This window comes from Bidens hawaiensis, unplaced genomic scaffold (genome assembly GCF_021521415.1).
Source record: "Bidens hawaiensis isolate Kalapana, Puna unplaced genomic scaffold, B.hawaiensis_p1.1 tig00001920_1, whole genome shotgun sequence".
NCBI classification, from domain to species: domain Eukaryota; kingdom Viridiplantae; phylum Streptophyta; class Magnoliopsida; order Asterales; family Asteraceae; genus Bidens; species Bidens hawaiensis.
The window spans coordinates 1,386,628-1,398,079 of NW_027491107.1; positions in this window are offsets into that span (position 1 = coordinate 1,386,628).

Sequence of the window (11,452 nt, forward strand, 5' to 3'; positions counted from 1 at the left end):
AAACAACATATTGGAGTCTAAACATGTGTACGAACCACCAAAACTTTTTCATGTTTTCGACTCAAATAACGATAATAACACAATAAATCGAGATACAACGTCATGTCAAAACACTAGTCCACGAAATCACCGTAGTTCTATTGTTTTAACACCGAAAATTAGGATGGCGACCGGAACGCTCGCATTCGACTACTTAAAGTATTGACATTTATAACACGATTTATGGCCTAGAAAACGAGCATTATAACTCAACCATCCCAGGTAATTAAATCACCTTCGATTCTTGGAATCTTTTTGTCAAATGGTCATTTTATAATTTCCCGTTTCCTATGATGGCTACAAACCCGAAATAAACGCAACCTTTAAGGGATTTGAAACAACGGGATCCAAGTTAATCTTGTAATCCATAAAACACAATAAAAATCTACTTTTTGCGTTTTAAGGTAAGAATACCTTGGAAATACTATGAAAGTGTGTGTATGTGATCATTTAGGATATTGGTGAATTTTAAACAAGTTAATATATAAACATGCGATATGAACAATTAGATAGAGTAAACACGTATGAACACACGTATAGGACCCTAAGCATAACAATTCTAGGTCGTTACGTCTAACCACCTATCTTAATTGTCATGGCTCTGATACCAATCTGTCACACCCCGACCAAAGGCGGCGGAACATGCCGGGGTGCAACGATTGCTCATAAGCGCATGACACTATTTAAAGCGACAATATTTAACAAACTCATTTCATTTCACATGTCACGTAACCAAATATTCATAACTCAAATACAACAAAATATAACAAAATATAGCAAATCAAATATTGTTTATTTTTGCTAATATCCTAACGGTATTTGTGACGTTTTCTTCACCGAACTCCATAATCAACCTAGATGCAAACATGTAACATTTCATAAAATAAAGTTTACCAACACAAAGGTTGGTGAGCAATTCATAAGTTTGAACAATAGATATATAGTATGAAAAGCCACAAAACTAGTATACAAAACCATAAATAATAGCTATAAACTTGGATAAATAGTTATCGCTAACAAGTTAGCGACACCCAACTATAAGGGGTTGCCAAATAGTTTAGGATTTTATAGTTATCGTTAATTGCATTACGTTAACGACACCTTGCCATGTGGGGTTGCCAAATGGTCTAGGATTTATAGTTCCACCATCCAAAAGCGATAAACACATAGTCAAATAAGCATAGAACACCAAATCGAGCAATTATTCAAGTAAGGTATACAACACGTTTGTGGTTTAAGACCCGAGTATAAAACATTTAGTTTAGATAAGTTGAAATGTCACCACCAAAATAAAAGATAGAAAACGGGGTATGAAGTTACTCACGTTCAAGTAATAAACTTGAAAGATTGATTATTTGGAGATTTGCCGGAACGACGAGTTTAACGTATGAAGCCTAAATAAAAGAAAGTCTTGGATTTAGAAAGGTTGTCTTGAAGATCTTTAAATAAAATAATTGTTGCAAAACTAATTAATTAAAGTTCAAGGTTTAAAATGTAACTATTTAAGAATTTATAATAATAACCCTTTTAAAAAATGTAAGTTTGCTCAAAACCGGGTTAAAGTATCTAACCTTAATATTTATGTAAGGCCCCGACCCCGGTGACCCTACTTTAGCGTCGGATTTACTCATAAACACAGTTCTTCAAATCAGAGTTAATTAAAACTTTTCGCGGAATATAAAACATCAATCATTTGTTACAAAACATTAAATCTTTTCTTTGATACCATAACACAAAACTTTATATTTAAAACATCTTTACTTCTTTCTTCAGATGCCAGCCGTTCAATCCATGCCGTGTGTCATCTTCATGCTAACTCTATAATCAGCTCACCTGCGTGCATACTAAAAGTCAGCTACGCTGAGTGAGTTCTAGTTAATCGAACGCCATACAATACATACACATACACACATATCCGTAGATACATATCCATACTTCACTAGTTACCCTTCTGTTCTACATACATACTTGCTACCATACATACATACATATATACAATCACTAACCTCAGTCTACCGAGAGTACGTTCATAGTTCACCGTCTATACCTGTACTCAAGGTCGTGAACACGTACAAGGTTCGCAGTCCTTACTTATGTTCACCATTTATGGTACGTACAAGGATCGCGGTCCTTCCCTATACCATAGTACATCCACAACACGTACAAGGTTCGCAGTCCTTCCCTATGTTGCAACCTAATTCATAGCACGTACGAGGTTCGCAGTCCTCCCCTATGCTACGAAATCAGCACGTATAAGGTTCACAGTCCTTTCCTATGCTGAAATACATCCACAACACGTACAAGGTTCGCAGTCCTTCCCTATGTTGCAACCTAATTCATAGCACGTACGAGGTTCGCAGTCCTCCCCTATGCTACAAAATCAGCACATATAAGGTTCACAGTCCTTTCCTATGCTGAAATACATCCACAACACGTACAAGGTTCGCAGTCCTTCCCTATGTTGCAACCTAATTCATAGCACGTACGAGGTTCGCAGTCCTCCCCTATGCTACAAAATCAGCACGTATAAGGTTCACAGTCCTTTCCTATGCTGAAATACATCCACAACACGTACAAGGTTCGCAGTCCTTCCCTATGTTGCAACCTAATTCATAGCACGTACGAGGTTCGTAGTCCTCCCCTATGCTACAAATACAGCACGTATAAGGTTCACAGTCCTTTCCTATGCTGACGCCTATTTACATTACGTATAAGGTTCGCAGTCCTTATCTACGTTTACATATATCATCTACCTCACGTATAAGGCTCGCAGTCCTTAACTACGCCATTACCAGCCGAGTCTATGTCCGACAGAAGCTAGAGGGATTTGCCATCCTAACTTACTATGTCGAACGTAGAACTCACATGCCATTCGTGTACCTAGATACACATACTTACATTATAACATAAGAACACTCTAGGCATTCTTTACCTCATTCATTTAACAACCATACCCCTTGTCGTTACGTGCAATATCCGAAGATCGTTCACGCCCCGACAAGTATTCATTTGAAATATTCATACATCTTCGATATATAATATTCGTACCTTTATTTTTAACCTGACAGTACGCGCAATATCCGAAGATCGTTCGCGTACCGACAAACAATCATTCATATCCATCACACATATCACATATGACATACACTTATCACTTAGGATAAATGTATTAACAACACATCGAGTATGCACACAGCCCCGAAAACATAACAAGGAATGGGGCTAGAAACTCACCTGAACACGGTTACGCTCACCGTTAATCGTAATCCCTTTCTTCAGCTGTGCACGGCTGACTGTATAACAAGTACACGTATCAAACAACTATCACTACTCATATCATCTTTCCAGTCTTAACTACTACCCACAACGAACGGGGGTCCGGGGGCAGCGCCCCTGGCAGCGGGGTCTAGGGGCGGCAGCCCCTAGCAGGGTCCAAGGGGCAGAGCCCCTGGCTGGGGTCGAGCTGCCAGGTCAGCTTGGAAAAATTTTATTTCCATTAACCGTCTTAACACATTTTTTATTAGATTTTTAATTTATTTTCTAAGCGAACTAAACTTTAGGCGAAGTTAAACCTCAGGCGAACTTGGCTTTAGGCAAAGTTAAACCTCAGGCGAACTTAGCTTCAGGCGAAGTTAAACCTTAGATGAACTTGGCTTCAGGCGAAATTAAACCTCAGGCGAACTTGTCATCAGGCGAACTTAGCTTGCAGGCGAAGTTCATCAGGCGAACTTAGCTTGCAGGCGAAGTTCATCGCTTGAAGGCGAAGTTGCCCAGACAGCCTGCTGTTTGGTTTCTGTCCAACATTTCGAGCGATTTTAACACCCTTGCTATGGTTCAATATCACCCACTACGCTTCCCGACCATTTTCGGTCACTTAAACACTAAAAAGCTTGGATCTTTAAACTTCAAAGATCAAGAATCATACCTTTTTGGGCTTGTTTGGATCTCCTTTAACTTGTTAACGCAACTAGTCGCCCTCTCTCACTCTCGGATCAGTCCGATTCTTCCCTTGACTCGGCCCGGTTCCGGCGAAGTTAGTGTATGTGTGTGTGGAGTGTGCTTGGATAAAGATAGAATGAAGATATTTTGGGGTGTTAGGGTATTTATATCCCTGAGATCCCATGGACCTAAGGCCCATTCTCATTTAACCCATCCTAATTAATCCAAGTCCATAACCCACATCCATTACCCAACACTAGCCCGACCCATACCAACTCCTATTCTATTATTTATTTCCTGATAACCCGGGTAAACTTTCTCTCTATTATTAAGTAACATAATTAATATTACTTGGAAATTTCGGGATGTTACAATTTACTTAACCAATGTTAAGTAATAAGGTGGGGAAAATGCTAAAATGCAAGTTCCATTAGGCTAAAGATACTAAAACGGGTTTTTAACGAGTGTTCGGGTTGTCGGTTCGGGTCTTGACAAATGGTCGAACCCAAAGTCAACTTTCCAAAATATTAATTTTTATGAGATAACTCATTAAAACATACTAACACTTAACCAAGTATGTAGATCTATTGTTTAGAACTAACAAAGCACGTTAAGCGAGTGTTCGGTTTTGTCGGTCCAAACTATGTTATGAGATCAAGTTGGATCCAACTATTCCAAGTACTTAAGAAAATAATTAAAATCAGTTTGTAAACTATTTTTTTAAAGAAATATACAAGTCTTGATAGCTAAAAACACACTTGTGTGTCTTAAGCGAGTAAAAGTCGGTATAGTTCGGTTTGGTTCGGTCTCCATCTCACAAATAGTTCATAGATGGTTTCTACATGCCCAAATATCATAGAACTTGTATATTGGTTTATAAATGAAGAAAACTTAAATTTTACAACAAAAAAAGTTAACTACAAGTCTTTTAAGCAAAAGTTTCGGTTTAGTTCGGTTTCCATTTCCCAACGAGTTCATAGATGGATTCCATATGCTTAATATCAAAGAACTTGTAAAAATGATTTTTGAAACTCAAATCTAGCAATAAACATGTTTAAACAACTATTTTAACAAAACTAGTAAACAAAAGTTCGGTTTCTGGTTTGGACTAGTTTCGGTTAAACCGAGGTTAGTCTTATACAAACCCACACCATGGAACTTGTAAATAAGATGTACAAACTAAAGGGTTAGAAGTTAGTCATAAGTGATATGTATAATAAGTTATGTGTGTGTAAATATATATCAAGAACACGAAGTCCTCCATAAAGCCTTGTCTTATGACATTCGAAACTTAACCAACCAAAGTCGGTGAAGTAACAAATAAAGGAAACAAGGGGCGTGTATTATATATATGTTGTACCACCATATTCAAGAGTTAGTAATGTTAGATGAACAAGTTAGAATGAAAGACTATAGTTAGTTTGACTTGAGAAGTCAAAACTTCAAGAATACATAAGAAATACAACCTTGAATCTATGGAGTTTTGAGAGAGTTTTTGGAGATGTAGCAAGAGTAAAATGAAGAAGATGGGTGTGTATATATAGGGAAGGAGTGAAGGGTTGGGTATAAAGATTCTTTTATGGTTTGCATAAAAATGGGTATGTTTAAATGGTCAAACAATGCATAATATAAAAAAACAATATTTTATATATTTTAAGTGACAAGATCCAATATTTTATATATTTGAAATGTTCGGGTTACAAACGGGTCGGGTTTACATAACAAAAGTGACCCGAAATTGACGAATGTCACAACTACCTTAAACCAGACAACTAATATTTATGTATGACATGATCAAACCAGAAGTCATGATACAAGACGATCAAGTGCAAAACAAAGTTTCTGATGAAACCTAAAACGACAAAACCCGAATTACCGTTCCTTCCTTGAACCTATTTGTCTTCACCACCTGATTCCAGTTGGTATTTAAGACGTAAAACTCTTTACTCATGCTCCACTTGGCAAGATTAAGCATCAATTTCCGCCTTTTCGGATCAAACACGGGCACACTTATGTCTTGCTTCTTTCCAAGTAATATCTTCTCATCCGCCGTCAAGAAACCCTGACTACAAACTTTCAACACCGGAATCAACAGCCGGCCCTGGTTATTCGTCACATCCGTTAGCGTCAACATCTTCTCGATAACTAACTCCGCTTCCGACCCGCCAATGCTTTTAATAAAATCCATCACATTCACCAATTTAGCGGCTGCAGGTGCTGAATCATTCAACTTCATGTGATCACCATTAATGTTGTCGTTGATCTTCTGTCGCTTACACGTTAGGGTTTCGATGGCGTCTTTATGATCACCAGAAATTACTAGGGTTTCAGAATGTGGGCGTTTATGAGGAGCGATTGGTAGAGATGTTGACGATCCACCGAACTTGATGATAAGTTTTCGGACCGTTGGCGGTTTCTTAGTGGCTTCTCTTCGTTGAATCTCTACGAGCTTCTTGCGCATGAGTTTGATGGTGTTTTGAAGATCGGGATCGTGATAATTCATGGCAGCCAAGAATTCACCGATGTATCGTCTGCCCGTTTGTTCTTTCGTGAATGTCGACGCCATTGATCGATTTGGATGTGAGTCGGTGGGGAAAGAAATAATCAATTGAAGAAGACGATAGACGATATATATTTGGAAGGTTAATTAGTAAAAGTAATCAAGAAGTGGAGTTGAATAAATATATTTATATATATATATATAGATGATGGGGATTAATCTCAACGGCTATAAATTAATCCAACGAATGGCATGTAATGGATCAAAACAAATTAGGGTTTTAATGCTTTTCGGACCATTAATTTCCATTTTAAATATCATTTAGCCTTTAAAATCCGACTTTATTTCATAAGCAAACTATGTTTACGGTGATTTAAAATTTGCAATGCTTGTGCGACAATTAAGTGATGTTTTTAGCACGTTTACACAAAGAGGGTAGTGTCAAGGTTTGCAATGGGTTTAGGCGACACACTACATGACATTTTACACAATGTGTGTGCGTGTGCAAGAAGCAGGCGTATGCGGGTTATAAACAAACCGAGTTAAGCCTAAACTTAACATGTGAATATTTTTTTTATACTTGAGCTTGGATCGGGCTCAGCCCGGTTGTTATTTATTAGTTAAGTTATAACATATTTTTAATTATTTTTTATATTTAAAATAAGAAAACTTTAATGAGCCTAACTCAGCTCGAGCTCGGTTGCAGTTAGGGGTGTCAATCGTGTCGGTTTGGCGTGTTGACGGTTTGATGGGTTTCGGGTTGACATGTTTGCGTGTTGAGATTCTTCAACCCTAACCAAACCCATATTTTCGTGTCAGGTCGTGCCGACCCATTTAAATTCATGTTGTGTTTTGGGACCAACCATTTTTACGTTCATAATAAATTAAACAATTAATTACTTTTATTCATATACAACTTGTTGAAGTATGTACTTTTATGAGAGCTTGTGAGAAATCATTAATAGATTTGTGAGAGTTTTTTATTTACATATATATATTTTTTAAAGCAGTTCTTAACTCATTTTTTAAATCAAAAAATGAGTTTTAAAAAATATTTTAACCATCATCCAAAATTTGTTTATGCATGTATAGCTTTGCTTCTTTCCAAGCAGATATAGTATGGATCTGAAGTTCTTCCACTGTTAGATTGAAACCATGATCACCAAGATGCAAAATAATTATATTTACAACCAACCTTTTTAAACCAAAAAAATGATAGATAATGCAATTTTTCATCAGACATTATTATCCCACTAATCATCAGTTGCACACAGGTTTTCTAAAGAAAGACAATCATAATAAAAAATAAAAAGATAAAAGAAAAGGTATCAAAAGATCCATATGTAACATATAATATTATCAGTTCAAATTAGAATATAAGAAACTAAAGAACAAAACAACTTATTGACATAGTTTTCTTCAATTCGTTCAGTTAGATCGTTTTGCTTTTGGTTATGTTGTTCAATTATCATGCTTTTGTGGCAATTTTTTCTCTGCCAAGTGTTTAGGTTTGTAAATTGATTTTGGGTTTTGCCTCCCCTATTCTTATTCGGATCGTTATGTTGTTGGTTTGTGTTATGAAAGTATAATAGGAATGGCTTGTAGAAGCGTCTCTTTAATAAAAAAACAAAGAAAATGTCACAACTGAAGTCCGCATGATATGTAAATGGCAGTCCTTAGTATGGTTTGGGCTTTATTAGGACTCTTTTAAAAAGTACATAATAAATAAAAAAATCATCTTTCTAGAAATATATAATAAAAAACAACCTCAAAATGATCTGCTTCTAAAAAAGCAAGCTATATGTTGATGTGAAGATATATAGAAATGCTTTAAAATAAATAACTAATTATACTTAATAACAAATATGTGAAAGAGTATACATCAATCTCACGGTTCAGGCCGCGGTTTAAATGACCGATTTTATCGATATAAACTACAAAGTAAACAGGTATGAAATTCTTGAAACCAACCGGTCGGTTTCAGTGAAAGTAAAAGAACGACCACAAAACAAAATCGGTGACCGTTTAGGGCGGTTTCATGGTTTTACTTAGCTTTCATTAAAAGTAAGGAGTTTTTTTAATTGACATGTTATGGAGCCGTCCATAAACTGCTTCAGTAATTTACTTTGACTGCCAAACACTACTAGAAAAATGAGTTTTGCGATCGCAAAATGACAGCAGTTGCCTTGTTGTGACCAGATTTTTCCACCATAAGGGTTGTTGCATATCTTGATACCATAAAACCGGTCGCAATTCAACTGGATTTTGCTACCATAAAAGTGGTCATGAATTTTGCAACCGCTTCGGCTTTGCGACCAAAATGTTTTTTTTTTTAAATATATTTTTTGTTTCAGCAATTTCTATATATTAAACCTTGCTAATCCAAGTTTCAAAATTATATAAAAACATCCCACTTAAAACTACAAATTAAAACCCAAGTGTTGTCAGCCCCAAGCATTGAGCCGGTAAATCGACGTGAATTCGGTCGGTTTTGATGATGTGTGTTATTAAAGGAATTAAAACCAAATATAAAACGAAAAGGTAAAAAAGTTGATGTGGATCAATAGAGTGACGTCAGTCGGTAAAACTCGAGCGTTGGTAAAAGCCAACGTTGTCGATCCCGGAACTAAAATAAAAAAAACACAAAATAAAATTGTCGTTGCTCAGTTTTCGTTACGTTCGTTATGACAACCAAACTAAATAAACAATAACAAACTTTGCGGACCAGTTCGGTGCCGCCAAGTGGCCCAACAAGACACTTGCGGCACCAAACTTATAATTTGTTATATATAATAATAATTACCAAATTTTAATTTTTATTCCAATGGTAAAAAAAAGTAAATTTAGGAAAACCTTTCTCTTCCTTACGCTGTTGTTTCTCATATGAAATAGTCCTATCTCCATGCCTCTTCCCATGTTCCACTCTTCTCTCTCCCCCTCTCATGTTTATAATTTGTTCGAGTCTTGTACATTTTGGATTACGTTTTGAATCAATTTGTAATAGGTTGAGAAGAAGAAAACCATTGAAAACTATAATGTCAAAACTAACTTGCTAGTTTAATATAAATCCATGGAACACAAGCTTCATGATTTCATGACAACTTAGATATTCCATAAGGTGATACATTTCTGAGTTCATAACTTCGTACTAGGGGTTGTTCTAACACTACCATAGTTAGAAGATATTTAATTTGTTTTTTTTAATAATTGTGAATGTATCCCTATACATAGTTGATTTATATTATATAATACCTTGCATAGTTTTCGTTATTCTACATGGTATTACAATCTTAGATTTTATTTTTTTAATCTGTCTTATCTCTCTCAGCTCCATCAAATCTTCAACTATCTTCCCCCGTTGCTCTCTTGTGTGATGACTTTCTTTCTCTCAGTTTTTCACTTGTCCTGCATCAGGAGGCTTGTACATATATAATTTAAATTGTATTTATTTTTTCTTGCCGCCATTGTGCCACACAATCGTAGTTTATGTTGTCACCATAGTCGTAGCTCCTTTTAATAGTTGGCGTTGTATTGCCGTAGTTGTAGTTCTTGTTGTCACGGTCGTAACTTTTGTCATCATATCGCCATGTCAACATCCTTGAGTTCATCACAACAACCGTCTACATATTGGGGGGTTTTCAAAGGTTTCACCCGTTTAAACCCGGTAATCAATCTTAAAGCAATTAAGTATGAAAATCAATAATTTTGCAATAAAAACCGTTTAAAATACGAGACAATATATATTATTTATATATAGAAGTTAAGACACGTTAGTTTGTAACAAGACATGATATCCAAACGTATAAAAATAAACAAAAATCACTTAATAAAATGATAATTATTCTCTCATCCTTTATTGTTACATAGAAATTGAATGTTTCTATTACATTATAGTTTGCAAACTATTTTGTTAACGGTTAAATGTAACTGGCTGTCAGTTTATTTTGAAATGCCTACCAGCCGCATAGAACTCACATTTCGAATCTCCTTTGTAGCAGTGTTGTCCATATTCAAGAGCATGCACATGAAATGGAATTTGAATTTGAGTACCATCATTGAAGAAACCTTAAAATGAACCCTTTTTATAAACACAAATTTATTTCTAACTTTTTTTTAACTTTATATTCTTTTTAATCGTTGTTGTATGTGACACCTAAAACTATGTTCCACTTTGAAACCCAAATATTAAGTGTTTGGGTTTGCGTTTACCCAGGCCCAGCCCCGGGGGGTGTGCGAGTTGCATCCCTTGTTGGGGCACATAACTTTTGGAGGCCAAAACTTTTTTATACATATATATGCTTGGTATATAAAATAGAGTCAAACGGCATTGTCAATCGGTTGAATCGACCGTTAATTTTAGTGTTTAAAAGTCAATGAGGAAAATAGGTTCACCGGATATAAACCTTGGTGGAGAAGTGAACAAAATTAAATTTGAAGTAATTGTAAAAATAGCTTCGACTCTTTATTTCATACTAGACGAGTGCCCGCATAATGCAGCAGGAATACAGACCTTAATAATCACGTAAGAGATTTTGGGTGCTCATCGTTCCATTTGAAACCGTGGACTAAGAATTCTTATTTTAAACTCAATTTAGTAGGGAAGTACAAATGAAACCGAAATCTAATAATTGTTAATGGTTTGTTTTTGTTGGGTTTTAATTTTGAACAGTTTGGTTTCAGTTTTCGATGACACAAAACGGTTTGGCTCACAGCTTAGTTTAAAACCATCAAAACCGGACCACAAACGCATAAACATAAGATGCTATTTTTTTAACTGAAAACAAACTATGACAATATCATACTCAAATTACAGAGAATTAAATGCTTGTTTTTATGGTGCAATTTTTTAAAAAAAATATTAACGTATGAAAAAGTTATGACCATTTAAAAATCGTGGGGGAATTTAGGTTAAAAGTGAAATTATAAATAATATATAGTTAAAAGGTGGGGGATCAAAGTTGTAATTATTCTTTA